At 45.5% G+C, this 25,234-nt stretch overlaps 36 non-coding genes across 36 annotated transcripts; all 36 read left to right on the forward strand.

Moving 5' to 3' along the window:
• Positions 1 to 366: 366 nt before the first annotated feature.
• On the forward strand, positions 367 to 448 carry trnal-aag (transfer RNA leucine (anticodon AAG)). Its single transcript has one exon. It is a non-coding gene; the product is annotated as a tRNA-Leu (tRNA).
• A 570-nt stretch (positions 449 to 1,018) lies between these two features.
• On the forward strand, positions 1,019 to 1,100 carry trnal-aag (transfer RNA leucine (anticodon AAG)). Its single transcript has one exon. It is a non-coding gene; the product is annotated as a tRNA-Leu (tRNA).
• A 593-nt stretch (positions 1,101 to 1,693) lies between these two features.
• trnal-aag (transfer RNA leucine (anticodon AAG)) lies at positions 1,694 to 1,775 on the forward strand. The gene has a single exon. It is a non-coding gene; the product is annotated as a tRNA-Leu (tRNA).
• A 571-nt stretch (positions 1,776 to 2,346) lies between these two features.
• trnal-aag (transfer RNA leucine (anticodon AAG)) lies at positions 2,347 to 2,428 on the forward strand. Its single transcript has one exon. It is a non-coding gene; the product is annotated as a tRNA-Leu (tRNA).
• A 578-nt stretch (positions 2,429 to 3,006) lies between these two features.
• Positions 3,007 to 3,088, forward strand: trnal-aag (transfer RNA leucine (anticodon AAG)). Its single transcript has one exon. It is a non-coding gene; the product is annotated as a tRNA-Leu (tRNA).
• A 570-nt stretch (positions 3,089 to 3,658) lies between these two features.
• On the forward strand, positions 3,659 to 3,740 carry trnal-aag (transfer RNA leucine (anticodon AAG)). Its single transcript has one exon. It is a non-coding gene; the product is annotated as a tRNA-Leu (tRNA).
• A 585-nt stretch (positions 3,741 to 4,325) lies between these two features.
• trnal-aag (transfer RNA leucine (anticodon AAG)) lies at positions 4,326 to 4,407 on the forward strand. Its single transcript has one exon. It is a non-coding gene; the product is annotated as a tRNA-Leu (tRNA).
• Positions 4,408 to 4,978: 571 nt separating this feature from the next.
• On the forward strand, positions 4,979 to 5,060 carry trnal-aag (transfer RNA leucine (anticodon AAG)). Its single transcript has one exon. It is a non-coding gene; the product is annotated as a tRNA-Leu (tRNA).
• A 570-nt stretch (positions 5,061 to 5,630) lies between these two features.
• On the forward strand, positions 5,631 to 5,712 carry trnal-aag (transfer RNA leucine (anticodon AAG)). Its single transcript has one exon. It is a non-coding gene; the product is annotated as a tRNA-Leu (tRNA).
• Positions 5,713 to 6,297: 585 nt separating this feature from the next.
• On the forward strand, positions 6,298 to 6,379 carry trnal-aag (transfer RNA leucine (anticodon AAG)). Its single transcript has one exon. It is a non-coding gene; the product is annotated as a tRNA-Leu (tRNA).
• A 571-nt stretch (positions 6,380 to 6,950) lies between these two features.
• On the forward strand, positions 6,951 to 7,032 carry trnal-aag (transfer RNA leucine (anticodon AAG)). Its single transcript has one exon. It is a non-coding gene; the product is annotated as a tRNA-Leu (tRNA).
• A 571-nt stretch (positions 7,033 to 7,603) lies between these two features.
• Positions 7,604 to 7,685, forward strand: trnal-aag (transfer RNA leucine (anticodon AAG)). Its single transcript has one exon. It is a non-coding gene; the product is annotated as a tRNA-Leu (tRNA).
• Positions 7,686 to 8,263: 578 nt separating this feature from the next.
• trnal-aag (transfer RNA leucine (anticodon AAG)) lies at positions 8,264 to 8,345 on the forward strand. Its single transcript has one exon. It is a non-coding gene; the product is annotated as a tRNA-Leu (tRNA).
• Positions 8,346 to 8,938: 593 nt separating this feature from the next.
• On the forward strand, positions 8,939 to 9,020 carry trnal-aag (transfer RNA leucine (anticodon AAG)). The gene has a single exon. It is a non-coding gene; the product is annotated as a tRNA-Leu (tRNA).
• Positions 9,021 to 9,590: 570 nt separating this feature from the next.
• trnal-aag (transfer RNA leucine (anticodon AAG)) lies at positions 9,591 to 9,672 on the forward strand. Its single transcript has one exon. It is a non-coding gene; the product is annotated as a tRNA-Leu (tRNA).
• Positions 9,673 to 10,258: 586 nt separating this feature from the next.
• trnal-aag (transfer RNA leucine (anticodon AAG)) lies at positions 10,259 to 10,340 on the forward strand. Its single transcript has one exon. It is a non-coding gene; the product is annotated as a tRNA-Leu (tRNA).
• Positions 10,341 to 11,501: 1,161 nt separating this feature from the next.
• On the forward strand, positions 11,502 to 11,583 carry trnal-aag (transfer RNA leucine (anticodon AAG)). The gene has a single exon. It is a non-coding gene; the product is annotated as a tRNA-Leu (tRNA).
• Positions 11,584 to 12,806: 1,223 nt separating this feature from the next.
• trnal-aag (transfer RNA leucine (anticodon AAG)) lies at positions 12,807 to 12,888 on the forward strand. Its single transcript has one exon. It is a non-coding gene; the product is annotated as a tRNA-Leu (tRNA).
• A 586-nt stretch (positions 12,889 to 13,474) lies between these two features.
• On the forward strand, positions 13,475 to 13,556 carry trnal-aag (transfer RNA leucine (anticodon AAG)). Its single transcript has one exon. It is a non-coding gene; the product is annotated as a tRNA-Leu (tRNA).
• A 570-nt stretch (positions 13,557 to 14,126) lies between these two features.
• On the forward strand, positions 14,127 to 14,208 carry trnal-aag (transfer RNA leucine (anticodon AAG)). The gene has a single exon. It is a non-coding gene; the product is annotated as a tRNA-Leu (tRNA).
• Positions 14,209 to 14,801: 593 nt separating this feature from the next.
• trnal-aag (transfer RNA leucine (anticodon AAG)) lies at positions 14,802 to 14,883 on the forward strand. Its single transcript has one exon. It is a non-coding gene; the product is annotated as a tRNA-Leu (tRNA).
• Positions 14,884 to 15,454: 571 nt separating this feature from the next.
• On the forward strand, positions 15,455 to 15,536 carry trnal-aag (transfer RNA leucine (anticodon AAG)). The gene has a single exon. It is a non-coding gene; the product is annotated as a tRNA-Leu (tRNA).
• A 571-nt stretch (positions 15,537 to 16,107) lies between these two features.
• trnal-aag (transfer RNA leucine (anticodon AAG)) lies at positions 16,108 to 16,189 on the forward strand. Its single transcript has one exon. It is a non-coding gene; the product is annotated as a tRNA-Leu (tRNA).
• A 570-nt stretch (positions 16,190 to 16,759) lies between these two features.
• On the forward strand, positions 16,760 to 16,841 carry trnal-aag (transfer RNA leucine (anticodon AAG)). Its single transcript has one exon. It is a non-coding gene; the product is annotated as a tRNA-Leu (tRNA).
• Positions 16,842 to 17,434: 593 nt separating this feature from the next.
• trnal-aag (transfer RNA leucine (anticodon AAG)) lies at positions 17,435 to 17,516 on the forward strand. The gene has a single exon. It is a non-coding gene; the product is annotated as a tRNA-Leu (tRNA).
• Positions 17,517 to 18,087: 571 nt separating this feature from the next.
• trnal-aag (transfer RNA leucine (anticodon AAG)) lies at positions 18,088 to 18,169 on the forward strand. The gene has a single exon. It is a non-coding gene; the product is annotated as a tRNA-Leu (tRNA).
• A 578-nt stretch (positions 18,170 to 18,747) lies between these two features.
• trnal-aag (transfer RNA leucine (anticodon AAG)) lies at positions 18,748 to 18,829 on the forward strand. The gene has a single exon. It is a non-coding gene; the product is annotated as a tRNA-Leu (tRNA).
• Positions 18,830 to 19,399: 570 nt separating this feature from the next.
• trnal-aag (transfer RNA leucine (anticodon AAG)) lies at positions 19,400 to 19,481 on the forward strand. The gene has a single exon. It is a non-coding gene; the product is annotated as a tRNA-Leu (tRNA).
• A 593-nt stretch (positions 19,482 to 20,074) lies between these two features.
• trnal-aag (transfer RNA leucine (anticodon AAG)) lies at positions 20,075 to 20,156 on the forward strand. Its single transcript has one exon. It is a non-coding gene; the product is annotated as a tRNA-Leu (tRNA).
• Positions 20,157 to 20,734: 578 nt separating this feature from the next.
• On the forward strand, positions 20,735 to 20,816 carry trnal-aag (transfer RNA leucine (anticodon AAG)). Its single transcript has one exon. It is a non-coding gene; the product is annotated as a tRNA-Leu (tRNA).
• A 586-nt stretch (positions 20,817 to 21,402) lies between these two features.
• On the forward strand, positions 21,403 to 21,484 carry trnal-aag (transfer RNA leucine (anticodon AAG)). Its single transcript has one exon. It is a non-coding gene; the product is annotated as a tRNA-Leu (tRNA).
• A 570-nt stretch (positions 21,485 to 22,054) lies between these two features.
• trnal-aag (transfer RNA leucine (anticodon AAG)) lies at positions 22,055 to 22,136 on the forward strand. Its single transcript has one exon. It is a non-coding gene; the product is annotated as a tRNA-Leu (tRNA).
• Positions 22,137 to 22,729: 593 nt separating this feature from the next.
• Positions 22,730 to 22,811, forward strand: trnal-aag (transfer RNA leucine (anticodon AAG)). The gene has a single exon. It is a non-coding gene; the product is annotated as a tRNA-Leu (tRNA).
• A 571-nt stretch (positions 22,812 to 23,382) lies between these two features.
• Positions 23,383 to 23,464, forward strand: trnal-aag (transfer RNA leucine (anticodon AAG)). Its single transcript has one exon. It is a non-coding gene; the product is annotated as a tRNA-Leu (tRNA).
• Positions 23,465 to 24,035: 571 nt separating this feature from the next.
• Positions 24,036 to 24,117, forward strand: trnal-aag (transfer RNA leucine (anticodon AAG)). The gene has a single exon. It is a non-coding gene; the product is annotated as a tRNA-Leu (tRNA).
• A 570-nt stretch (positions 24,118 to 24,687) lies between these two features.
• On the forward strand, positions 24,688 to 24,769 carry trnal-aag (transfer RNA leucine (anticodon AAG)). The gene has a single exon. It is a non-coding gene; the product is annotated as a tRNA-Leu (tRNA).
• The last annotated feature ends 465 nt before the right edge of the window (positions 24,770 to 25,234 follow it).

The following is a 25,234-nucleotide window of genomic DNA, read 5'->3' on the forward strand; positions in this document are numbered from 1 at the left end:
TGCTGGGCCCATAACCCAGATGTCGATGGATCGAAACCATCCTCTGCTAAGGCAATGATCTGTGCTTCCTCTCTGTAGTCTGAGAGAAGTCCTGACTCTGGTGAAGACGCTGGGGAGGCTATTGGATGAATCCTTCAGTCACCAGTCCATGTACACAAAACAAGTGATGGTGGTTAAGACTTGCGATTTCTCCTTTTTCTTTATAAGTTTTGGGCAAACAGCAGAGTGAAATACTTCTTCAAGGTAAACATTCTTCTTCCTGTGAATGTCATTGGTCTGACTTTTCAGTGAAGCATCTTACTTGACGACGTCAAACTGATTTGCGAAATCTTGGAAAAAAAAACTAAAGAGTGACAGGCTTCTATAGGTAGTGTGGCCGAGCGGTCCAAGGCGCTGAATTAAGGCTCCAGTCTCTTAGGAGGCGTGGGTTCAAATCCCACCACTGCCATTGGACATTTGTCGTTTGAAAGCCTTCATGTCAGAGACTATGTATCTTACCGGACCAATAGACTTCTGCACATATAACTCAATGTGTACACAAGTCTTTTTGACTTTGGCAAACTGGTCCCTTTTAGACCTACCTAAGAACAGTTTGTCTGTCTGTTGTTCTCCTTTGTCATAGTGATCAGGAGCAGAGTGGCGCAGCGGAAGCGTGCTGGGCCCATAACCCAGAGGTCGATGGATCGAAACCATCCTCTGCTAAGGCAATGATCTGTGCTTCCTCTCTGTAGTCTGAGAGAAGTCCTGACTCTGGTGAAGCTGCTGGGGAGGCTATTGGATGAACCTTCAGTCACCAGTCCATGTACACAAAAAAAGAGGTGGTGGTTAAGCCTTGCGGTTTCTCCTTTTTCTTTATAAGTTTTGAGCAGACAGCAGAGTGAAATACTTCTTCGAGGTAAACATTCTTCTTCCTGTGAATGTCATTGGTCTGACTTTTCAGTGAAGCATCTTACTTGACGACGTCATACTGATTTGTGAAACTTGGACAAAAAAAACTCAAGAGTGACAGGCGTCTGTAGGTAGTGTGGCCGAGGGGTCCAAGGCGCTGGATTAAGGCTCCAGTCACTTAGGAGGCGTGGGTTCAAATCCCACCACTGCCATTGGACGTTAGTCGTTTGAAAGCCTTCATGTCAGAGACTATGTATCTTACCGGACCAATAGACTTCTGCACATATAACTCAATGTGTACACATGATCCTCAAGCTGGGAGTGTTTTGACTTTGGCAAACTGGTCCCTTTTAGACCTACCTAAGAACAGTTTGTCTGTCTGTTGTTCTCCTTTGTCATAGTGATCAGGAGCAGAGTGGCGCAGCGGAAGCGTGCTGGGCCCATAACCCAGAGGTCGATGGATCGAAACCATCCTCTGCTAAGGCAATGATCTGTGCTTCCTCTCTGTAGTCTGAGAGAAGTCCTGACTCTGGTGAAGACGCTGGGGAGGCTATTGGATGAATCCTTCAGTCACCAGTCCATGTACACAGAACAAAAAACAGGTGATGGTGGTTAAGACTTGAGGTTTCTCCTTTTTCTTTATAAGTTTTGGGCAAACAGCAGAGTGAAATACTTCTTCGAGGTGAACATTCTTCTTCCTGTGAATGTCATTGGTCTGACTTTTCAGTGAAGCATCTTACTTGACGACGTCAAACTGATTTGCGAAATCTTGGCAAAAAAAACTAAAGAGTAACAGGCTTCTATAGGTAGTGTGGCCGAGCGGTCCAAGGCGCTGGATTAAGGCTCCAGTCTCTTAGGAGGCGTGGGTTCAAATCCCACCACTGCCATTGGACATTTGTCGTTTGAAAACCTTCATGTCAGAGACTATGTATCTTACCGGACCAATAGACTTCTGCACATATAACTCAATGTGTACACAAGTCTTTTTGACTTTGGCAAACTGGTCCTTTTTAGCCCTACCTAAGAACAGTTTGTCTGTCTGTTGTTCTCCTTTGTCATAGTGATCAGGAGCAAAGTGGCGCAGCGCAAGCGTGCTGGGCCCATAACCCAGAGGTCGATGGATCGAAACCATCCTCTGCTAAGGCAATGATCTGTGCTTCCTCTCTGTAGTCTGAGAGAAGTCCTGACTCTGGTGAAGACGCTGGGGAGGCTATTGGATGAATCCTTCAGTCACCAGTCCATGTACACAAAACAAGTGATGGTGGTTAAGACTTGCGATTTCTCCTTTTTCTTTATAAGTTTTGGGCAAACAGCAGAGTGAAATACTTCTTCAAGGTAAACATTCTTCTTCCTGTGAATGTCATTGGTCTGACTTTTCAGTGAAGCATCTTACTTGACGACGTCAAACTGATTTGCGAAATCTTGGAAAAAAAAACTAAAGAGTGACAGGCTTCTATAGGTAGTGTGGCCGAGCGGTCCAAGGCGCTGGATTAAGGCTCCAGTCTCTTAGGAGGCGTGGGTTCAAATCCCACCACTACCATTGGACATTTGTCGTTTGAAAGCCTTCATGTCAGAGACTATGTATCTTACCGGACCAATAGACTTCTGCACATATAACTCAATGTGTACACAAGTCTTTTTGACTTTGGCAAACTGGTCCCTTTTAGACCTACCTAAGAACAGTTTGTCTGTCTGTTGTTCTCCTTTGTCATAGTGATCAGGAGCAGAGTGGCGCAGCGGAAGCGTGCTGGGCCCATAACCCAGAGGTCGATGGATCGAAACCATCCTCTGCTAAGGCAATGATCTGTGCTTCCTCTCTGTAGTCTGAGAGAAGTCCTGACTCTGGTGAAGACGCTGGGGAGGCTATTGGATGAATCCTTCAGTCACCAGTCCATGTACACAAAACAAAAAACAGGTGATGGTGGTTAAGACTTGCTGTTTCTCCTTTTTCTTTATAAGTTTTGGGCAAACAGCAGAGTGAAATACTTCTTCGAGGTAAACATTCTTCTTCCTGTGAATGTCATTGGTCTGACTTTTCAGTGAAGCATCTTACTTGACGACGTCAAACTGATTTGCGAAATCTTGGCAAAAAAAACTAAAGAGTAACAGGCTTCTATAGGTAGTGTGGCCGAGCGGTCCAAGGCGCTGGATTAAGGCTCCAGTCTCTTAGGAGGCGTGGGTTCAAATCCCACCACTGCCATTGGACATTTGTCGTTTGAAAACCTTCATGTCAGAGACTATGTATCTTACCGGACCAATAGACTTCTGCACATATAACTCAATGTGTACACAAGTCTTTTTGACTTTGGCAAACTGGTCCTTTTTAGACCTACCTAAGAACAGTTTGTCTGTCTGTTGTTCTCCTTTGTCATAGTGATCAGGAGCAGAGTGGCGCAGCGGAAGCGTGCTGGGCCCATAACCCAGAGGTCGATGGATCGAAACCATCCTCTGCTAAGGCAATGATCTGTGCTTCCTCTCTGTAGTCTGAGAGAAGTCCTGACTCTGGTAAAGACGCTGGGGAGGCTATTGGATGAACCTTCAGTCACCAGTCCATGTACACAAAACAAGTGATGGTGGTTAAGCCTTGCGGTTTCTCCTTTTTCTTTATAAGTTTTGGGCAAACAGCAGAGTGAAATACTTCTTCGAGGTAAACATTCTTCTTCCTGTGAATGTCATTGGTCTGACTTTTCAGTGAAGCATCTTACTTGACGACGTCATACTGATTTGTGAAACTTGGACAAAAAAAACTCAAGAGTGACAGGCGTCTGTAGGTAGTGTGGCCGAGGGGTCCAAGGCGCTGGATTAAGGCTCCAGTCTCTTAGGAGGCGTGGGTTCAAATCCCACCACTGCCATTGGACGTTAGTCGTTTGAAAGCCTTCATGTCAGAGACTATGTATCTTACCGGACCAATAGACTTCTGCACATATAACTCAATGTGTACACATGATCCTCAAGCTGGGAGTGTTTTGACTTTGGCAAACTGGTCCCTTTTAGACCTACCTAAGAACAGTTTGTCTGTCTGTTGTTCTCCTTTGTCATAGTGATCAGGAGCAGAGTGGCGCAGCGGAAGCGTGCTGGGCCCATAACCCAGAGGTCGATGGATCGAAACCATCCTCTGCTAAGGCAATGATCTGTGCTTCCTCTCTGTAGTCTGAGAGAAGTCCTGACTCTGGTGAAGACGCTGGGGAGGCTATTGGATGAACCTTCAGTCACCAGTCCATGTACACAAAACAAGAGGTGGTGGTTAAGCCTTGCGGATTCTCCTTCTTCTTTATAAGTTTTGGGCAAACAGCAGAGTGAAATACTTCTTCGAGGTAAACATTCTTCTTCCTGTGAATGTCATTGGTCTGACTTTTCAGTGAAGCATCTTACTTGACGACGTCAAACTGATTTGCTAAATCTTGGAAAAAAAAACTAAAGAGTGACAGGCTTCTATAGGTAGTGTGGCCGAGCGGTCCAAGGTGCTGGATTAAGGCTCCAGTCTCTTAGGAGGCGTGGGTTCAAATCCCACCACTGCCATTGGACATTTGTCGTTTGAAAGCCTTCATGTCAGAGACTATGTATCTTACCGGACCAATAGACTTCTGCACATATAACTCAATGTGTACACAAGTCTTTTTGACTTTGGCAAACTGGTCCCTTTTAGACCTACCTAAGAACAGTTTGTCTGTCTGTTGTTCTCCTTTGTCATAGTGATCAGGAGCAGAGTGGCGCAGCGGAAGCGTGCTGGGCCCATAACCCAGAGGTCGATGGATCGAAACCATCCTCTGCTAAGGCAATGATCTGTGCTTCCTCTCTGTAGTCTGAGAGAAGTCCTGACTCTGGTGAAGACGCTGGGGAGGCTATTGGATGAATCCTTCAGTCACCAGTCCATGTACACAAAACAAGTGATGGTGGTTAAGACTTGCGATTTCTCCTTTTTCTTTATAAGTTTTGGGCAAACAGCAGAGTGAAATACTTCTTCGAGGTAAACATTCTTCTTCCTGTGAATGTCATTGGTCTGACTTTTCAGTGAAGCATCTTACTTGACGACGTCAAACTGATTTGCGAAATCTTGGCAAAAAAAACTAAAGAGTAACAGGCTTCTATAGGTAGTGTGGCCGAGCGGTCCAAGGCGCTGGATTAAGGCTCCAGTCTCTTAGGAGGCGTGGGTTCAAATCCCACCACTGCCATTGGACATTTGTCGTTTGAAAACCTTCATGTCAGAGACTATGTATCTTACCGGACCAATAGACTTCTGCACATATAACTCAATGTGTACACAAGTCTTTTTGACTTTGGCAAACTGGTCCCTTTTAGACCTACCTAAGAACAGTTTGTCTGTCTGTTGTTCTCCTTTGTCATAGTGATCAGGAGCAGAGTGGCGCAGCGGAAGCGTGCTGGGCCCATAACCCAGAGGTCGATGGATCGAAACCATCCTCTGCTAAGGCAATGATCTGTGCTTCCTCTCTGTAGTCTGAGAGAAGTCCTGACTCTGGTAAAGACGCTGGGGAGGCTATTGGATGAACCTTCAGTCACCAGTCCATGTACACAAAACAAGTGATGGTGGTTAAGCCTTGCGGTTTCTCCTTTTTCTTTATAAGTTTTGGGCAAACAGCAGAGTGAAATACTTCTTCGAGGTAAACATTCTTCTTCCTGTGAATGTCATTGGTCTGACTTTTCAGTGAAGCATCTTACTTGACGACGTCATACTGATTTGTGAAACTTGGACAAAAAAAACTCAAGAGTGACAGGCGTCTGTAGGTAGTGTGGCCGAGGGGTCCAAGGCGCTGGATTAAGGCTCCAGTCTCTTAGGAGGCGTGGGTTCAAATCCCACCACTGCCATTGGACGTTAGTCGTTTGAAAGCCTTCATGTCAGAGACTATGTATCTTACCGGACCAATAGACTTCTGCACATATAACTCAATGTGTACACATGATCCTCAAGCTGGGAGTGTTTTGACTTTGGCAAACTGGTCCCTTTTAGACCTACCTAAGAACAGTTTGTCTGTCTGTTGTTCTCCTTTGTCATAGTGATCAGGAGCAGAGTGGCGCAGCGGAAGCGTGCTGGGCCCATAACCCAGAGGTCGATGGATCGAAACCATCCTCTGCTAAGGCAATGATCTGTGCTTCCTCTCTGTAGTCTGAGAGAAGTCCTGACTCTGGTGAAGACGCTGGGGAGGCTATTGGATGAACCTTCAGTCACCAGTCCATGTACACAAAACAAGAGGTGGTGGTTAAGCCTTGCGGATTCTCCTTCTTCTTTATAAGTTTTGGGCAAACAGCAGAGTGAAATACTTCTTCGAGGTAAACATTCTTCTTCCTGTGAATGTCATTGGTCTGACTTTTCAGTGAAGCATCTTACTTGACGACGTCAAACTGATTTGCTAAATCTTGGAAAAAAAAACTAAAGAGTGACAGGCTTCTATAGGTAGTGTGGCCGAGCGGTCCAAGGCGCTGGATTAAGGCTCCAGTCTCTTAGGAGGCGTGGGTTCAAATCCCACCACTGCCATTGGACATTTGTCGTTTGAAAGCCTTCATGTCAGAGACTATGTATCTTACCGGACCAATAGACTTCTGCACATATAACTCAATGTGTACACAAGTCTTTTTGACTTTGGCAAACTGGTCCCTTTTAGACCTACCTAAGAACAGTTTGTCTGTCTGTTGTTCTCCTTTGTCATAGTGATCAGGAGCAGAGTGGCGCAGCGGAAGCGTGCTGGGCCCATAACCCAGAGGTCGATGGATCGAAACCATCCTCTGCTAAGGCAATGATCTGTGCTTCCTCTCTGTAGTCTGAGAGAAGTCCTGACTCTGGTGAAGACGCTGGGGAGGCTATTGGATGAATCCTTCAGTCACCAGTCCATGTACACAAAACAAGTGATGGTGGTTAAGACTTGCGATTTCTCCTTTTTCTTTATAAGTTTTGGGCAAACAGCAGAGTGAAATACTTCTTCAAGGTAAACATTCTTCTTCCTGTGAATGTCATTGGTCTGACTTTTCAGTGAAGCATCTTACTTGACGACGTCAAACTGATTTGCGAAATCTTGGAAAAAAAAACTAAAGAGTGACAGGCTTCTATAGGTAGTGTGGCCGAGCGGTCCAAGGCGCTGGATTAAGGCTCCAGTCTCTTAGGAGGCGTGGGTTCAAATCCCACCACTGCCATTGGACATTTGTCGTTTGAAAGCCTTCATGTCAGAGACTATGTATCTTACCGGACCAATAGACTTCTGCACATATAACTCAATGTGTACACAAGTCTTTTTGACCTTGGCAAACTGGTCCCTTTTAGACCTACCTAAGAACAGTTTGTCTGTCTGTTGTTCTCCTTTGTCATAGTGATCAGGAGCAGAGTGGCGCAGCGGAAGCGTGCTGGGCCCATAACCCAGAGGTCGATGGATCGAAACCATCCTCTGCTAAGGCAATGATCTGTGCTTCCTCTCTGTAGTCTGAGAGAAGTCCTGACTCTGGTGAAGACGCTGGGGAGGCTATTGGATGAATCCTTCAGTCACCAGTCCATGTACACAAAACAAGTGATGGTGGTTAAGACTTGCGATTTCTCCTTTTTCTTTATAAGTTTTGGGCAAACAGCAGAGTGAAATACTTCTTCAAGGTAAACATTCTTCTTCCTGTGAATGTCATTGGTCTGACTTTTCAGTGAAGCATCTTACTTGACGACGTCAAACTGATTTGCGAAATCTTGGAAAAAAAAACTAAAGAGTGACAGGCTTCTATAGGTAGTGTGGCCGAGCGGTCCAAGGCGCTGGATTAAGGCTCCAGTCTCTTAGGAGGCGTGGGTTCAAATCCCACCACTGCCATTGGACATTTGTCGTTTGAAAGCCTTCATGTCAGAGACTATGTATCTTACCGGACCAATAGACTTCTGCACATATAACTCAATGTGTACACAAGTCTTTTTGACTTTGGCAAACTGGTCCCTTTTAGACCTACCTAAGAACAGTTTGTCTGTCTGTTGTTCTCCTTTGTCATAGTGATCAGGAGCAGAGTGGCGCAGCGGAAGCGTGCTGGGCCCATAACCCAGAGGTCGATGGATCGAAACCATCCTCTGCTAAGGCAATGATCTGTGCTTCCTCTCTGTAGTCTGAGAGAAGTCCTGACTCTGGTGAAGACGCTGGGGAGGCTATTGGATGAATCCTTCAGTCACCAGTCCATGTACACAAAACAAAAAACAGGTGATGGTGGTTAAGACTTGCTGTTTCTCCTTTTTCTTTATAAGTTTTGGGCAAACAGCAGAGTGAAATACTTCTTCGAGGTAAACATTCTTCTTCCTGTGAATGTCATTGGTCTGACTTTTCAGTGAAGCATCTTACTTGACGAAGTCATACTGATTTGTGAAACTTGGACAAAAAAAACTCAAGAGTGACAGGCGTCTGTAGGTAGTGTGGCCGAGGGGTCCAAGGCGCTGGATTAAGGCTCCAGTCACTTAGGAGGCGTGGGTTCAAATCCCACCACTGCCATTGGACGTTAGTCGTTTGAAAGCCTTCATGTCAGAGACTATGTATCTTACCGGACCAATAGACTTCTGCACATATAACTCAATGTGTACACATGATCCTCAAGCTGGGAGTGTTTTGACTTTGGCAAACTGGTCCCTTTTAGACCTACCTAAGAACAGTTTGTCTGTCTGTTGTTCTCCTTTGTCATAGTGATCAGGAGCAGAGTGGCGCAGCGGAAGCGTGCTGGGCCCATAACCCAGAGGTCGATGGATCGAAACCATCCTCTGCTAAGGCAATGATCTGTGCTTCCTCTCTGTAGTCTGAGAGAAGTCCTGACTCTGGTGAAGACGCTGGGGAGGCTATTGGATGAATCCTTCAGTCACCAGTCCATGTACACAAAACAAAAAACAGGTGATGGTGGTTAAGACTTGCTGTTTCTCCTTTTTCTTTATAAGTTTTGGGCAAACAGCAGAGTGAAATACTTCTTCGAGGTAAACATTCTTCTTCCTGTGAATGTCATTGGTCTGACTTTTCAGTGAAGCATCTTACTTGACGACGTCAAACTGATTTGCGAAATCTTGGCAAAAAAAACTAAAGAGTAACAGGCTTCTATAGGTAGTGTGGCCGAGCGGTCCAAGGCGCTGGATTAAGGCTCCAGTCTCTTAGGAGGCGTGGGTTCAAATCCCACCACTGCCATTGGACATTTGTCGTTTGAAAACCTTCATGTCAGAGACTATGTATCTTACCGGACCAATAGACTTCTGCACATATAACTCAATGTGTACACAAGTCTTTTTGACTTTGGCAAACTGGTCCCTTTTAGACCTACCTAAGAACAGTTTGTCTGTCTGTTGTTCTCCTTTGTCATAGTGATCAGGAGCAGAGTGGCGCAGCGGAAGCGTGCTGGGCCCATAACCCAGAGGTCGATGGATCGAAACCATCCTCTGCTAAGGCAATGATCTGTGCTTCCTCTCTGTAGTCTGAGAGAAGTCCTGACTCTGGTAAAGACGCTGGGGAGGCTATTGGATGAACCTTCAGTCACCAGTCCATGTACACAAAACAAGTGATGGTGGTTAAGCCTTGCGGATTCTCCTTCTTCTTTATAAGTTTTGGGCAAACAGCAGAGTGAAATACTTCTTCGAGGTAAACATTCTTCTTCCTGTGAATGTCATTGGTCTGACTTTTCAGTGAAGCATCTTACTTGACGACGTCATACTGATTTGTGAAACTTGGACAAAAAAAACTCAAGAGTGACAGGCGTCTATAGGTAGTGTGGCCGAGGGGTCCAAGGCGCTGGATTAAGGCTCCAGTCTCTTAGGAGGCGTGGGTTCAAATCCCACCACTGGCATTGGACATTTGTCGTTTGAAAGCCTTCATGTCAGAGACTATGTATCTTACCGGACCAATAGACTTCTGCACATATAAGTCAATGTGTACACATGATTCTCAAGCTGGGAGTGTTTTGACTTTGGCAAACTGGTCCCTTTTAGACCTACCTAAGAAGAGTTTGTCTGTCTGTTGTTCTCCTTTTTCATAGTGATCAGGAGCAGAGTAGCGCAGCGGAAGCGTGCTGGGCCCATAACCCAGAGGTCGATGGATCGAAACCATCCTCTGCTAAGGCAATGATCTGTGCTTCCTCTATGTAGTCTGTGAGAAGTACTGACTCTGGTGAAGACACTGTGGAGGGTATTTGACGAACCCTTAAATTACCAGTCTATGTACACGACACAAGTGATGGTGTTTAAGCCTTGCAGTTTCTCCTTTTTCTTTATAAGTTTTGGGCAAACAGCAGAGTGAAATACTTCTTCGAGGTAAACATTCTTCTTCCTGTGAATGTCATTGGTCTGACTTTTCAGTGAAGCATCTTACTTGACGACGTCAAACTGATTTGCGAAATCTTGGAAAAAAAAACTAAAGAGTGACAGGCTTCTATAGGTAGTGTGGCCGAGCGGTCCAAGGCGCTGGATTAAGGCTCCAGTCTCTTAGGAGGCGTGGGTTCAAATCCCACCACTGCCATTGGACATTTGTCGTTTGAAAGCCTTCATGTCAGAGACTATGTATCTTACCGGACCAATAGACTTCTGCACATATAACTCAATGTGTACACATGATCCTCAAGCTGGGAGTGTTTTGACTTTGGCAAACTGGTCCCTTTTAGACCTACCTAAGAACAGTTTGTCTCTATGTTGTTCTCCTTTGTCATAGTGATCAGGAGCAGAGTGGCGCAGAGGAAGCGTGCTGGGCCCATAACCCAGAGGTCGATGGATCGAAACCATCCTCTGCTAAGGCAATGATCTGTGCTTCCTCTCTGTAGTCTGAGAGAAGTCCTGACTCTGGTGAAGACGCTGGGGAGGCTATTGGATGAACCTTCAGTCACCAGTCCATGTACACAAAACAAGTGATGGTGGTTAAGCCTTGCGGTTTCTCCTTTTTCTTTATAAGTTTTGGGCAAACAGCAGAGTGAAATACTTCTTCGAGGTAAACATTCTTCTTCCTGTGAATGTCATTGGTCTGACTTTTCAGTGAAGCATCTTACTTGACGACGTCATACTGATTTGTGAAACTTGGACAAAAAAAACTCAAGAGTGACAGGCGTCTATAGGTAGTGTGGCCGAGGGGTCCAAGGCGCTGGATTAAGGCTCCAGTCTCTTAGGAGGCGTGGGTTCAAATCCCTCCACTGGCATTGGACATTTGTCGTTTGAAAGCCTTCATGTCAGAGACTATGTATCTTACCGGACCAATAGACTTCTGCACATATAACTCAATGTGTACACATGATCCTCAAGCTGGGAGTGTTTTGACTTTGGCAAACTGGTCCCTTTTAGACCTACCTAAGAACAGTTTGTCTGTCTGTCTGCTAAGGCAATGATCTGTGCTTCCTCTCTGTAGTCTGAGAGAAGTCCTGACTCTGGTGAAGACGCTGGGGAGGCTATTGGATGAATCCTTCAGTCACCAGTCCATGTACACAAAACAAGTGATGGTGGTTAAGACTTGCGATTTCTCCTTTTTCTTTATAAGTTTTGGGCAAACAGCAGAGTGAAATACTTCTTCAAGGTAAACATTCTTCTTCCTGTGAATGTCATTGGTCTGACTTTTCAGTGAAGCATCTTACTTGACGACGTCAAACTGATTTGCGAAATCTTGGAAAAAAAAACTAAAGAGTGACAGGCTTCTATAGGTAGTGTGGCCGAGCGGTCCAAGGCGCTGGATTAAGGCTCCAGTCTCTTAGGAGGCGTGGGTTCAAATCCCACCACTGCCATTGGACATTTGTCGTTTGAAAGCCTTCATGTCAGAGACTATGTATCTTACCGGACCAATAGACTTCTGCACATATAACTCAATGTGTACACAAGTCTTTTTGACCTTGGCAAACTGGTCCCTTTTAGACCTACCTAAGAACAGTTTGTCTGTCTGTTGTTCTCCTTTGTCATAGTGATCAGGAGCAGAGTGGCGCAGCGGAAGCGTGCTGGGCCCATAACCCAGATGTCGATGGATCGAAACCATCCTCTGCTAAGGCAATGATCTGTGCTTCCTCTCTGTAGTCTGAGAGAAGTCCTGACTCTGGTGAAGACGCTGGGGAGGCTATTGGATGAATCCTTCAGTCACCAGTCCATGTACACAAAACAAGTGATGGTGGTTAAGACTTGCGATTTCTCCTTTTTCTTTATAAGTTTTGGGCAAACAGCAGAGTGAAATACTTCTTCAAGGTAAACATTCTTCTTCCTGTGAATGTCATTGGTCTGACTTTTCAGTGAAGCATCTTACTTGACGACGTCAAACTGATTTGCGAAATCTTGGAAAAAAAAACTAAAGAGTGACAGGCTTCTATAGGTAGTGTGGCCGAGCGGTCCAAGGCGCTGGATTAAGGCTCCAGTCTCTTAGGAGGCGTGGTTTCAAATCCCACCACTGCCATTGGACATTTGTCGTTTGAAAGCCTTCATGTCAGAGACTATGTATCTTACCGGACCAATAGACTTCTGCACATATAACTCAATGTGTACACAAGTCTTTTTGACTTTGGCAAACTGGTCCCTTTTAGACCTACCTAAGAACAGTTTGTCTGTCTGTTGTTCTCCTTTGTCATAGTGATCAGGAGCAGAGTGGCGCAGCGGAAGCGTGCTGGGCCCATAACCCAGAGGTCGATGGATCGAAACCATCCTCTGCTAAGGCAATGATCTGTGCTTCCTCTCTGTAGTCTGAGAGAAGTCCTGACTCTGGTGAAGCTGCTGGGGAGGCTATTGGATGAACCTTCAGTCACCAGTCCATGTACACAAAAAAAGAGGTGGTGGTTAAGCCTTGCGGTTTCTCCTTTTTCTTTATAAGTTTTGGGCAGACAGCAGAGTGAAATACTTCTTCGAGGTAAACATTCTTCTTCCTGTGAATGTCATTGGTCTGACTTTTCAGTGAAGCATCTTACTTGACGAAGTCATACTGATTTGTGAAACTTGGACAAAAAAAACTCAAGAGTGATAGGCGTCTGTAGGTAGTGTGGCCGAGGGGTCCAAGGCGCTGGATTAAGGCTCCAGTCACTTAGGAGGCGTGGGTTCAAATCCCACCACTGCCATTGGACGTTAGTCGTTTGAAAGCCTTCATGTCAGAGACTATGTATCTTACCGGACCAATAGACTTCTGCACATATAACTCAATGTGTACACATGATCCTCAAGCTGGGAGTGTTTTGACTTTGGCAAACTGGTCCCTTTTAGACCTACCTAAGAACAGTTTGTCTGTCTGTTGTTCTCCTTTGTCATAGTGATCAGGAGCAGAGTGGCGCAGCGGAAGCGTGCTGGGCCCATAACCCAGAGGTCGATGGATCGAAACCATCCTCTGCTAAGGCAATGATCTGTGCTTCCTCTCTGTAGTCTGAGAGAAGTCCTGACTCTGGTGAAGACGCTGGGGAGGCTATTGGATGAATCCTTCAGTCACCAGTCCATGTACACAAAACAAGTGATGGTGGTTAAGACTTGCGATTTCTCCTTTTTCTTTATAAGTTTTGGGCAAACAGCAGAGTGAAATACTTCTTCAAGGTAAACATTCTTCTTCCTGTGAATGTCATTGGTCTGACTTTTCAGTGAAGCATCTTACTTGACGACGTCAAACTGATTTGCGAAATCTTGGAAAAAAAAACTAAAGAGTGACAGGCTTCTATAGGTAGTGTGGCCGAGCGGTCCAAGGCGCTGGATTAAGGCTCCAGTCTCTTAGGAGGCGTGGGTTCAAATCCCACCACTGCCATTGGACATTTGTCGTTTGAAAGCCTTTATGTCAGAGACTATGTATCTTACCGGACCAATAGACTTCTGCACATATAACTCAATGTGTACACAAGTCTTTTTGACTTTGGCAAACTGGTCCCTTTTAGACCTACCTAAGAACAGTTTGTCTGTCTGTTGTTCTCCTTTGTCATAGTGATCAGGAGCAGAGTGGCGCAGCGGAAGCGTGCTGGGCCCATAACCCAGAGGTCGATGGATCGAAACCATCCTCTGCTAAGGCAATGATCTGTGCTTCCTCTCTGTAGTCTGAGAGAAGTCCTGACTCTGGTGAAGCTGCTGGGGAGGCTATTGGATGAACCTTCAGTCACCAGTCCATGTACACAAAAAAAGAGGTGGTGGTTAAGCCTTGCGGTTTCTCCTTTTTCTTTATAAGTTTTGGGCAGACAGCAGAGTGAAATACTTCTTCGAGGTAAACATTCTTCTTCCTGTGAATGTCATTGGTCTGACTTTTCAGTGAAGCATCTTACTTGACGAAGTCATACTGATTTGTGAAACTTGGACAAAAAAAACTCAAGAGTGATAGGCGTCTGTAGGTAGTGTGGCCGAGGGGTCCAAGGCGCTGGATTAAGGCTCCAGTCACTTAGGAGGCGTGGGTTCAAATCCCACCACTGCCATTGGACGTTAGTCGTTTGAAAGCCTTCATGTCAGAGACTATGTATCTTACCGGACCAATAGACTTCTGCACATATAACTCAATGTGTACACATGATCCTCAAGCTGGGAGTGTTTTGACTTTGGCAAACTGGTCCCTTTTAGACCTACCTAAGAACAGTTTGTCTGTCTGTTGTTCTCCTTTGTCATAGTGATCAGGAGCAGAGTGGCGCAGCGGAAGCGTGCTGGGCCCATAACCCAGAGGTCGATGGATCGAAACCATCCTCTGCTAAGGCAATGATCTGTGCTTCCTCTCTGTAGTCTGAGAGAAGTCCTGACTCTGGTGAAGACGCTGGGGAGGCTATTGGATGAATCCTTCAGTCACCAGTCCATGTACACAAAACAAAAAACAGGTGATGGTGGTTAAGACTTGCGGTTTCTCCTTTTTCTTTATAAGTTTTGGGCAAACAGCAGAGTGAAATACTTCTTCGAGGTAAACATTCTTCTTCCTGTGAATGTCATTGGTCTGACTTTTCAGTGAAGCATCTTACTTGACGACGTCAAACTGATTTGCGAAATCTTGGCAAAAAAAACTAAAGAGTAACAGGCTTCTATAGGTAGTGTGGCCGAGCGGTCCAAGGCGCTGGATTAAGGCTCCAGTCTCTTAGGAGGCGTGGGTTCAAATCCCACCACTGCCATTGGACATTTGTCGTTTGAAAACCTTCATGTCAGAGACTATGTATCTTACCGGACCAATAGACTTCTGCACATATAACTCAATGTGTACACAAGTCTTTTTGACTTTGGCAAACTGGTCCTTTTTAGACCTACCTAAGAACAGTTTGTCTGTCTGTTGTTCTCCTTTGTCATAGTGATCAGGAGCAGAGTGGCGCAGCGGAAGCGTGCTGGGCCCATAACCCAGAGGTCGATGGATCGAAACCATCCTCTGCTAAGGCAATGATCTGTGCTTCCTCTCTGTAGTCTGAGAGAAGTCCTGACTCTGGTGAAGACGCTGGGGAGGCTATTGGATGAATCCTTCAGTCACCAGTCCATGTACACAAAACAAGTGATGGTGGTTAAGACTTGCGATTTCTCCTTTTTCTTTATAAGTTTTGGGCAAACAGCAGAGTGAAATACTTCTTCAAGGTAAACATTCTTCTTCCTGTGAATGTCATTGGTCTGACTTTTCAGTGAAGCATCTTACTTGACGACGTCAAACTGATTTGCGAAATCTTGGAAAAAAAAACTAAAGAGTGACAGGCTTCTATAGGTAGTGTGGCCGAGCGGTCCAAGGCGCTGGATTAAGGCTCCAGTCTCTTAGGAGGCGTGGGTTCAAATCCCACCACTGCCATTGGACATTTGTCGTTTGAAAGCCTTCATGTCAGAGACTATGTATCTTACCGGACCAATAGACTTCTGCACATATAACTCAATGTGTACACAAGTCTTTTTGACCTTGGCAAACTGGTCCCTTTTAGACCTACCTAAGAACAGTTTGTCTGTCTGTTGTTCTCCTTTGTCATAGTGATCAGGAGCAGAGTGGCGCAGCGGAAGCGTGCTGGGCCCATAACCCAGATGTCGATGGATCGAAACCATCCTCTGCTAAGGCAATGATCTGTGCTTCCTCTCTGTAGTCTGAGAGAAGTCCTGACTCTGGTGAAGACGCTGGGGAGGCTATTGGATGAATCCTTCAGTCACCAGTCCATGTACACAAAACAAGTGATGGTGGTTAAGACTTGCGATTTCTCCTTTTTCTTTATAAGTTTTGGGCAAACAGCAGAGTGAAATACTTCTTCAAGGTAAACATTCTTCTTCCTGTGAATGTCATTGGTCTGACTTTTCAGTGAAGCATCTTACTTGACGACGTCAAACTGATTTGCGAAATCTTGGAAAAAAAAACTAAAGAGTGACAGGCTTCTATAGGTAGTGTGGCCGAGCGGTCCAAGGCGCTGAATTAAGGCTCCAGTCTCTTAGGAGGCGTGGGTTCAAATCCCACCACTGCCATTGGACATTTGTCGTTTGAAAGCCTTCATGTCAGAGACTATGTATCTTACCGGACCAATAGACTTCTGCACATATAACTCAATGTGTACACAAGTCTTTTTGACTTTGGCAAACTGGTCCCTTTTAGACCTACCTAAGAACAGTTTGTCTGTCTGTTGTTCTCCTTTGTCATAGTGATCAGGAGCAGAGTGGCGCAGCGGAAGCGTGCTGGGCCCATAACCCAGAGGTCGATGGATCGAAACCATCCTCTGCTAAGGCAATGATCTGTGCTTCCTCTCTGTAGTCTGAGAGAAGTCCTGACTCTGGTGAAGCTGCTGGGGAGGCTATTGGATGAACCTTCAGTCACCAGTCCATGTACACAAAAAAAGAGGTGGTGGTTAAGCCTTGCGGTTTCTCCTTTTTCTTTATAAGTTTTGAGCAGACAGCAGAGTGAAATACTTCTTCGAGGTAAACATTCTTCTTCCTGTGAATGTCATTGGTCTGACTTTTCAGTGAAGCATCTTACTTGACGACGTCATACTGATTTGTGAAACTTGGACAAAAAAAACTCAAGAGTGACAGGCGTCTGTAGGTAGTGTGGCCGAGGGGTCCAAGGCGCTGGATTAAGGCTCCAGTCACTTAGGAGGCGTGGGTTCAAATCCCACCACTGCCATTGGACGTTAGTCGTTTGAAAGCCTTCATGTCAGAGACTATGTATCTTACCGGACCAATAGACTTCTGCACATATAACTCAATGTGTACACATGATCCTCAAGCTGGGAGTGTTTTGACTTTGGCAAACTGGTCCCTTTTAGACCTACCTAAGAACAGTTTGTCTGTCTGTTGTTCTCCTTTGTCATAGTGATCAGGAGCAGAGTGGCGCAGCGGAAGCGTGCTGGGCCCATAACCCAGAGGTCGATGGATCGAAACCATCCTCTGCTAAGGCAATGATCTGTGCTTCCTCTCTGTAGTCTGAGAGAAGTCCTGACTCTGGTGAAGACGCTGGGGAGGCTATTGGATGAATCCTTCAGTCACCAGTCCATGTACACAGAACAAAAAACAGGTGATGGTGGTTAAGACTTGAGGTTTCTCCTTTTTCTTTATAAGTTTTGGGCAAACAGCAGAGTAAAATACTTCTTCGAGGTGAACATTCTTCTTCCTGTGAATGTCATTGGTCTGACTTTTCAGTGAAGCATCTTACTTGACGACGTCAAACTGATTTGCGAAATCTTGGCAAAAAAAACTAAAGAGTAACAGGCTTCTATAGGTAGTGTGGCCGAGCGGTCCAAGGCGCTGGATTAAGGCTCCAATCTCTTAGGAGGCGTGGGTTCAAATCCCACCACTGCCATTGGACATTTGTCGTTTGAAAACCTTCATGTCAGAGACTATGTATCTTACCGGACCAATAGACTTCTGCACATATAACTCAATGTGTACACAAGTCTTTTTGACTTTGGCAAACTGGTCCTTTTTAGCCCTACCTAAGAACAGTTTGTCTGTCTGTTGTTCTCCTTTGTCATAGTGATCAGGAGCAAAGTGGCGCAGCGCAAGCTTGCTGGGCCCATAACCCAGAGGTCGATGGATCGAAACCATCCTCTGCTAAGGCAATGATCTGTGCTTCCTCTCTGTAGTCTGAGAGAAGTCCTGACTCTGGTGAAGACGCTGGGGAGGCTATTGGATGAATCCTTCAGTCACCAGTCCATGTACACAAAACAAGTGATGGTGGTTAAGACTTGCGATTTCTCCTTTTTCTTTATAAGTTTTGGGCAAACAGCAGAGTGAAATACTTCTTCAAGGTAAACATTCTTCTTCCTGTGAATGTCATTGGTCTGACTTTTCAGTGAAGCATCTTACTTGACGACGTCAAACTGATTTGCGAAATCTTGGAAAAAAAAACTAAAGAGTGACAGGCTTCTATAGGTAGTGTGGCCGAGCGGTCCAAGGCGCTGGATTAAGGCTCCAGTCTCTTAGGAGGCGTGGGTTCAAATCCCACCACTACCATTGGACATTTGTCGTTTGAAAGCCTTCATGTCAGAGACTATGTATCTTACCGGACCAATAGACTTCTGCACATATAACTCAATGTGTACACAAGTCTTTTTGACTTTGGCAAACTGGTCCCTTTTAGACCTACCTAAGAACAGTTTGTCTGTCTGTTGTTCTCCTTTGTCATAGTGATCAGGAGCAGAGTGGCGCAGCGGAAGCGTGCTGGGCCCATAACCCAGAGGTCGATGGATCGAAACCATCCTCTGCTAAGGCAATGATCTGTGCTTCCTCTCTGTAGTCTGAGAGAAGTCCTGACTCTGGTGAAGACGCTGGGGAGGCTATTGGATGAATCCTTCAGTCACCAGTCCATGTACACAAAACAAAAAACAGGTGATGGTGGTTAAGACTTGCTGTTTCTCCTTTTTCTTTATAAGTTTTGGGCAAACAGCAGAGTGAAATACTTCTTCGAGGTAAACATTCTTCTTCCTGTGAATGTCATTGGTCTGACTTTTCAGTGAAGCATCTTACTTGACGACGTCAAACTGATTTGCGAAATCTTGGCAAAAAAAACTAAAGAGTAACAGGCTTCTATAGGTAGTGTGGCCGAGCGGTCCAAGGCGCTGGATTAAGGCTCCAGTCTCTTAGGAGGCGTGGGTTCAAATCCCACCACTGCCATTGGACATTTGTCGTTTGAAAACCTTCATGTCAGAGACTATGTATCTTACCGGACCAATAGACTTCTGCACATATAACTCAATGTGTACACAAGTCTTTTTGACTTTGGCAAACTGGTCCTTTTTAGACCTACCTAAGAACAGTTTGTCTGTCTGTTGTTCTCCTTTGTCATAGTGATCAGGAGCAGAGTGGCGCAGCGGAAGCGTGCTGGGCCCATAACCCAGAGGTCGATGGATCGAAACCATCCTCTGCTAAGGCAATGATCTGTGCTTCCTCTCTGTAGTCTGAGAGAAGTCCTGACTCTGGTAAAGACGCTGGGGAGGCTATTGGATGAACCTTCAGTCACCAGTCCATGTACACAAAACAAGTGATGGTGGTTAAGCCTTGCGGTTTCTCCTTTTTCTTTATAAGTTTTGGGCAAACAGCAGAGTGAAATACTTCTTCGAGGTAAACATTCTTCTTCCTGTGAATGTCATTGGTCTGACTTTTCAGTGAAGCATCTTACTTGACGACGTCATACTGATTTGTGAAACTTGGACAAAAAAAACTCAAGAGTGACAGGCGTCTGTAGGTAGTGTGGCCGAGGGGTCCAAGGCGCTGGATTAAGGCTCCAGTCTCTTAGGAGGCGTGGGTTCAAATCCCACCACTGCCATTGGACGTTAGTCGTTTGAAAGCCTTCATGTCAGAGACTATGTATCTTACCGGACCAATAGACTTCTGCACATATAACTCAATGTGTACACATGATCCTCAAGCTGGGAGTGTTTTGACTTTGGCAAACTGGTCCCTTTTAGACCTACCTAAGAACAGTTTGTCTGTCTGTTGTTCTCCTTTGTCATAGTGATCAGGAGCAGAGTGGCGCAGCGGAAGCGTGCTGGGCCCATAACCCAGAGGTCGATGGATCGAAACCATCCTCTGCTAAGGCAATGATCTGTGCTTCCTCTCTGTAGTCTGAGAGAAGTCCTGACTCTGGTGAAGACGCTGGGGAGGCTATTGGATGAATCCTTCAGTCACCAGTCCATGTACACAAAACAAAAAACAGGTGATGGTGGTTAAGACTTGCGGTTTCTCCTTTTTCTTTATAAGTTTTGGGCAAACAGCAGAGTGAAATACTTCTTCGAGGTGAACATTCTTCTTCCTGTGAATGTCATTGGTCTGACTTTTCAGTGAAGCATCTTACTTGACGACGTCAAACTGATTTGCGAAATCTTGGCAAAAAAAACTAAAGAGTAACAGGCTTCTATAGGTAGTGTGGCCGAGCGGTCCAAGGCGCTGGATTAAGGCTCCAGTCTCTTAGGAGGCGTGGGTTCAAATCCCACCACTGCCATTGGACATTTGTCGTTTGAAAACCTTCATGTCAGAGACTATGTATCTTACCGGACCAATAGACTTCTGCACATATAACTCAATGTGTACACAAGTCTTTTTGACTTTGGCAAACTGGTCCTTTTTAGCCCTACCTAAGAACAGTTTGTCTGTCTGTTGTTCTCCTTTGTCATAGTGATCAGGAGCAGAGTGGTGCAGCGCAAGCGTGCTGGGCCCATAACCCAGAGGTCGATGGATCGAAACCATCCTCTGCTAAGGCAATGATCTGTGCTTCCTCTCTGTAGTCTGAGAGAAGTCCTGACTCTGGTGAAGACGCTGGGGAGGCTATTGGATGAATCCTTCAGTCACCAGTCCATGTACACAAAACAAAAAACAGGTGATGGTGGTTAAGACTTGCTGTTTCTCCTTTTTCTTTATAAGTTTTGGGCAAACAGCAGAGTGAAATACTTCTTCGAGGTAAACATTCTTCTTCCTGTGAATGTCATTGGTCTGACTTTTCAGTGAAGCATCTTACTTGACGAAGTCATACTGATTTGTGAAACTTGGACAAAAAAAACTCAAGAGTGATAGGCGTCTGTAGGTAGTGTGGCCGAGGGGTCCAAGGCGCTGGATTAAGGCTCCAGTCACTTAGGAGGCGTGGGTTCAAATCCCACCACTGCCATTGGACGTTAGTCGTTTGAAAGCCTTCATGTCAGAGACTATGTATCTTACCGGACCAATAGACTTCTGCACATATAACTCAATGTGTACACATGATCCTCAAGCTGGGAGTGTTTTGACTTTGGCAAACTGGTCCCTTTTAGACCTACCTAAGAACAGTTTGTCTGTCTGTTGTTCTCCTTTGTCATAGTGATCAGGAGCAGAGTGGCGCAGCGGAAGCGTGCTGGGCCCATAACCCAGAGGTCGATGGATCGAAACCATCCTCTGCTAAGGCAATGATCTGTGCTTCCTCTCTGTAGTCTGAGAGAAGTCCTGACTCTGGTGAAGACGCTGGGGAGGCTATTGGATGAATCCTTCAGTCACCAGTCCATGTACACAAAACAAGTGATGGTGGTTAAGACTTGCGATTTCTCCTTTTTCTTTATAAGTTTTGGGCAAACAGCAGAGTGAAATACTTCTTCAAGGTAAACATTCTTCTTCCTGTGAATGTCATTGGTCTGACTTTTCAGTGAAGCATCTTACTTGACGACGTCAAACTGATTTGCGAAATCTTGGAAAAAAAAACTAAAGAGTGACAGGCTTCTATAGGTAGTGTGGCCGAGCGGTCCAAGGCGCTGGATTAAGGCTCCAGTCTCTTAGGAGGCGTGGGTTCAAATCCCACCACTGCCATTGGACATTTGTCGTTTGAAAGCCTTTATGTCAGAGACTATGTATCTTACCGGACCAATAGACTTCTGCACATATAACTCAATGTGTACACAAGTCTTTTTGACTTTGGCAAACTGGTCCCTTTTAGACCTACCTAAGAACAGTTTGTCTGTCTGTTGTTCTCCTTTGTCATAGTGATCAGGAGCAGAGTGGCGCAGCGGAAGCGTGCTGGGCCCATAACCCAGAGGTCGATGGATCGAAACCATCCTCTGCTAAGGCAATGATCTGTGCTTCCTCTCTGTAGTCTGAGAGAAGTCCTGACTCTGGTGAAGCTGCTGGGGAGGCTATTGGATGAACCTTCAGTCACCAGTCCATGTACACAAAAAAAGAGGTGGTGGTTAAGCCTTGCGGTTTCTCCTTTTTCTTTATAAGTTTTGGGCAGACAGCAGAGTGAAATACTTCTTCGAGGTAAACATTCTTCTTCCTGTGAATGTCATTGGTCTGACTTTTCAGTGAAGCATCTTACTTGACGAAGTCATACTGATTTGTGAAACTTGGACAAAAAAAACTCAAGAGTGATAGGCGTCTGTAGGTAGTGTGGCCGAGGGGTCCAAGGCGCTGGATTAAGGCTCCAGTCACTTAGGAGGCGTGGGTTCAAATCCCACCACTGCCATTGGACGTTAGTCGTTTGAAAGCCTTCATGTCAGAGACTATGTATCTTACCGGACCAATAGACTTCTGCACATATAACTCAATGTGTACACATGATCCTCAAGCTGGGAGTGTTTTGACTTTGGCAAACTGGTCCCTTTTAGACCTACCTAAGAACAGTTTGTCTGTCTGTTGTTCTCCTTTGTCATAGTGATCAGGAGCAGAGTGGCGCAGCGGAAGCGTGCTGGGCCCATAACCCAGAGGTCGATGGATCGAAACCATCCTCTGCTAAGGCAATGATCTGTGCTTCCTCTCTGTAGTCTGAGAGAAGTCCTGACTCTGGTGAAGACGCTGGGGAGGCTATTGGATGAATCCTTCAGTCACCAGTCCATGTACACAAAACAAAAAACAGGTGATGGTGGTTAAGACTTGCGGTTTCTCCTTTTTCTTTATAAGTTTTGGGCAAACAGCAGAGTGAAATACTTCTTCGAGGTAAACATTCTTCTTCCTGTGAATGTCATTGGTCTGACTTTTCAGTGAAGCATCTTACTTGACGACGTCAAACTGATTTGCGAAATCTTGGCAAAAAAAACTAAAGAGTAACAGGCTTCTATAGGTAGTGTGGCCGAGCGGTCCAAGGCGCTGGATTAAGGCTCCAGTCTCTTAGGAGGCGTGGGTTCAAATCCCACCACTGCCATTGGACATTTGTCGTTTGAAAACCTTCATGTCAGAGACTATGTATCTTACCGGACCAATAGACTTCTGCACATATAACTCAATGTGTACACAAGTCTTTTTGACTTTGGCAAACTGGTCCTTTTTAGACCTACCTAAGAACAGTTTGTCTGTCTGTTGTTCTCCTTTGTCATAGTGATCAGGAGCAGAGTGGCGCAGCGGAAGCGTGCTGGGCCCATAACCCAGAGGTCGATGGATCGAAACCATCCTCTGCTAAGGCAATGATCTGTGCTTCCTCTCTGTAGTCTGAGAGAAGTCCTGACTCTGGTGAAGACGCTGGGGAGGCTATTGGATGAATCCTTCAGTCACCAGTCCATGTACACAAAACAAGTGATGGTGGTTAAGACTTGCGATTTCTCCTTTTTCTTTATAAGTTTTGGGCAAACAGCAGAGTGAAATACTTCTTCAAGGTAAACATTCTTCTTCCTGTGAATGTCATTGGTCTGACTTTTCAGTGAAGCATCTTACTTGACGACGTCAAACTGATTTGCGAAATCTTGGAAAAAAAAACTAAAGAGTGACAGGCTTCTATAGGTAGTGTGGCCGAGCGGTCCAAGGCGCTGGATTAAGGCTCCAGTCTCTTAGGAGGCGTGGGTTCAAATCCCACCACTGCCATTGGACATTTGTCGTTTGAAAGCCTTCATGTCAGAGACTATGTATCTTACCGGACCAATAGACTTCTGCACATATAACTCAATGTGTACACAAGTCTTTTTGACCTTGGCAAACTGGTCCCTTTTAGACCTACCTAAGAACAGTTTGTCTGTCTGTTGTTCTCCTTTGTCATAGTGATCAGGAGCAGAGTGGCGCAGCGGAAGCGTGCTGGGCCCATAACCCAGATGTCGATGGATCGAAACCGTCCTCTGCTAAGGCAATGATCTGTGCTTCCTCTCTGTAGTCTGAGAGAAGTCCTGACTCTGGTGAAGACGCTGGGGAGGCTATTGGATGAATCCTTCAGTCACCAGTCCATGTACACAAAACAAGTGATGGTGGTTAAGACTTGCGATTTCTCCTTTTTCTTTATAAGTTTTGGGCAAACAGCAGAGTGAAATACTTCTTCAAGGTAAACATTCTTCTTCCTGTGAATGTCATTGGTCTGACTTTTCAGTGAAGCATCTTACTTGACGACGTCAAACTGATTTGCGAAATCTTGGAAAAAAAAACTAAAGAGTGACAGGCTTCTATAGGTAGTGTGGCCGAGCGGTCCAAGGCGCTGAATTAAGGCTCCAGTCTCTTAGGAGGCGTGGGTTCAAATCCCACCACTGCCATTGGACATTTGTCGTTTGAAAGCCTTCATGTCAGAGACTATGTATCTTACCGGACCAATAGACTTCTGCACATATAACTCAATGTGTACACAAGTCTTTTTGACTTTGGCAAACTGGTCCCTTTTAGACCTACCTAAGAACAGTTTGTCTGTCTGTTGTTCTCCTTTGTCATAGTGATCAGGAGCAGAGTGGCGCAGCGGAAGCGTGCTGGGCCCATAACCCAGAGGTCGATGGATCGAAACCATCCTCTGCTAAGGCAATGATCTGTGCTTCCTCTCTGTAGTCTGAGAGAAGTCCTGACTCTGGTGAAGCTGCTGGGGAGGCTATTGGATGAACCTTCAGTCACCAGTCCATGTACACAAAAAAAGAGGTGGTGGTTAAGCCTTGCGGTTTCTCCTTTTTCTTTATAAGTTTTGAGCAGACAGCAGAGTGAAATACTTCTTCGAGGTAAACATTCTTCTTCCTGTGAATGTCATTGGTCTGACTTTTCAGTGAAGCATCTTACTTGACGACGTCATACTGATTTGTGAAACTTGGACAAAAAAAACTCAAGAGTGACAGGCGTCTGTAGGTAGTGTGGCCGAGGGGTCCAAGGCGCTGGATTAAGGCTCCAGTCACTTAGGAGGCGTGGGTTCAAATCCCACCACTGCCATTGGACGTTAGTCGTTTGAAAGCCTTCATGTCAGAGACTATGTATCTTACCGGACCAATAGACTTCTGCACATATAACTCAATGTGTACACATGATCCTCAAGCTGGGAGTGTTTTGACTTTGGCAAACTGGTCCCTTTTAGACCTACCTAAGAACAGTTTGTCTGTCTGTTGTTCTCCTTTGTCATAGTGATCAGGAGCAGAGTGGCGCAGCGGAAGCGTGCTGGGCCCATAACCCAGAGGTCGATGGATCGAAACCATCCTCTGCTAAGGCAATGATCTGTGCTTCCTCTCTGTAGTCTGAGAGAAGTCCTGACTCTGGTGAAGACGCTGGGGAGGCTATTGGATGAATCCTTCAGTCACCAGTCCATGTACACAGAACAAAAAACAGGTGATGGTGGTTAAGACTTGAGGTTTCTCCTTTTTCTTTATAAGTTTTGGGCAAACAGCAGAGTGAAATACTTCT

The sequence above is a fragment of the Solea solea genome, chromosome 14 (genome assembly GCF_958295425.1).
Source record: "Solea solea chromosome 14, fSolSol10.1, whole genome shotgun sequence".
NCBI lineage: Eukaryota > Metazoa > Chordata > Actinopteri > Pleuronectiformes > Soleidae > Solea > Solea solea.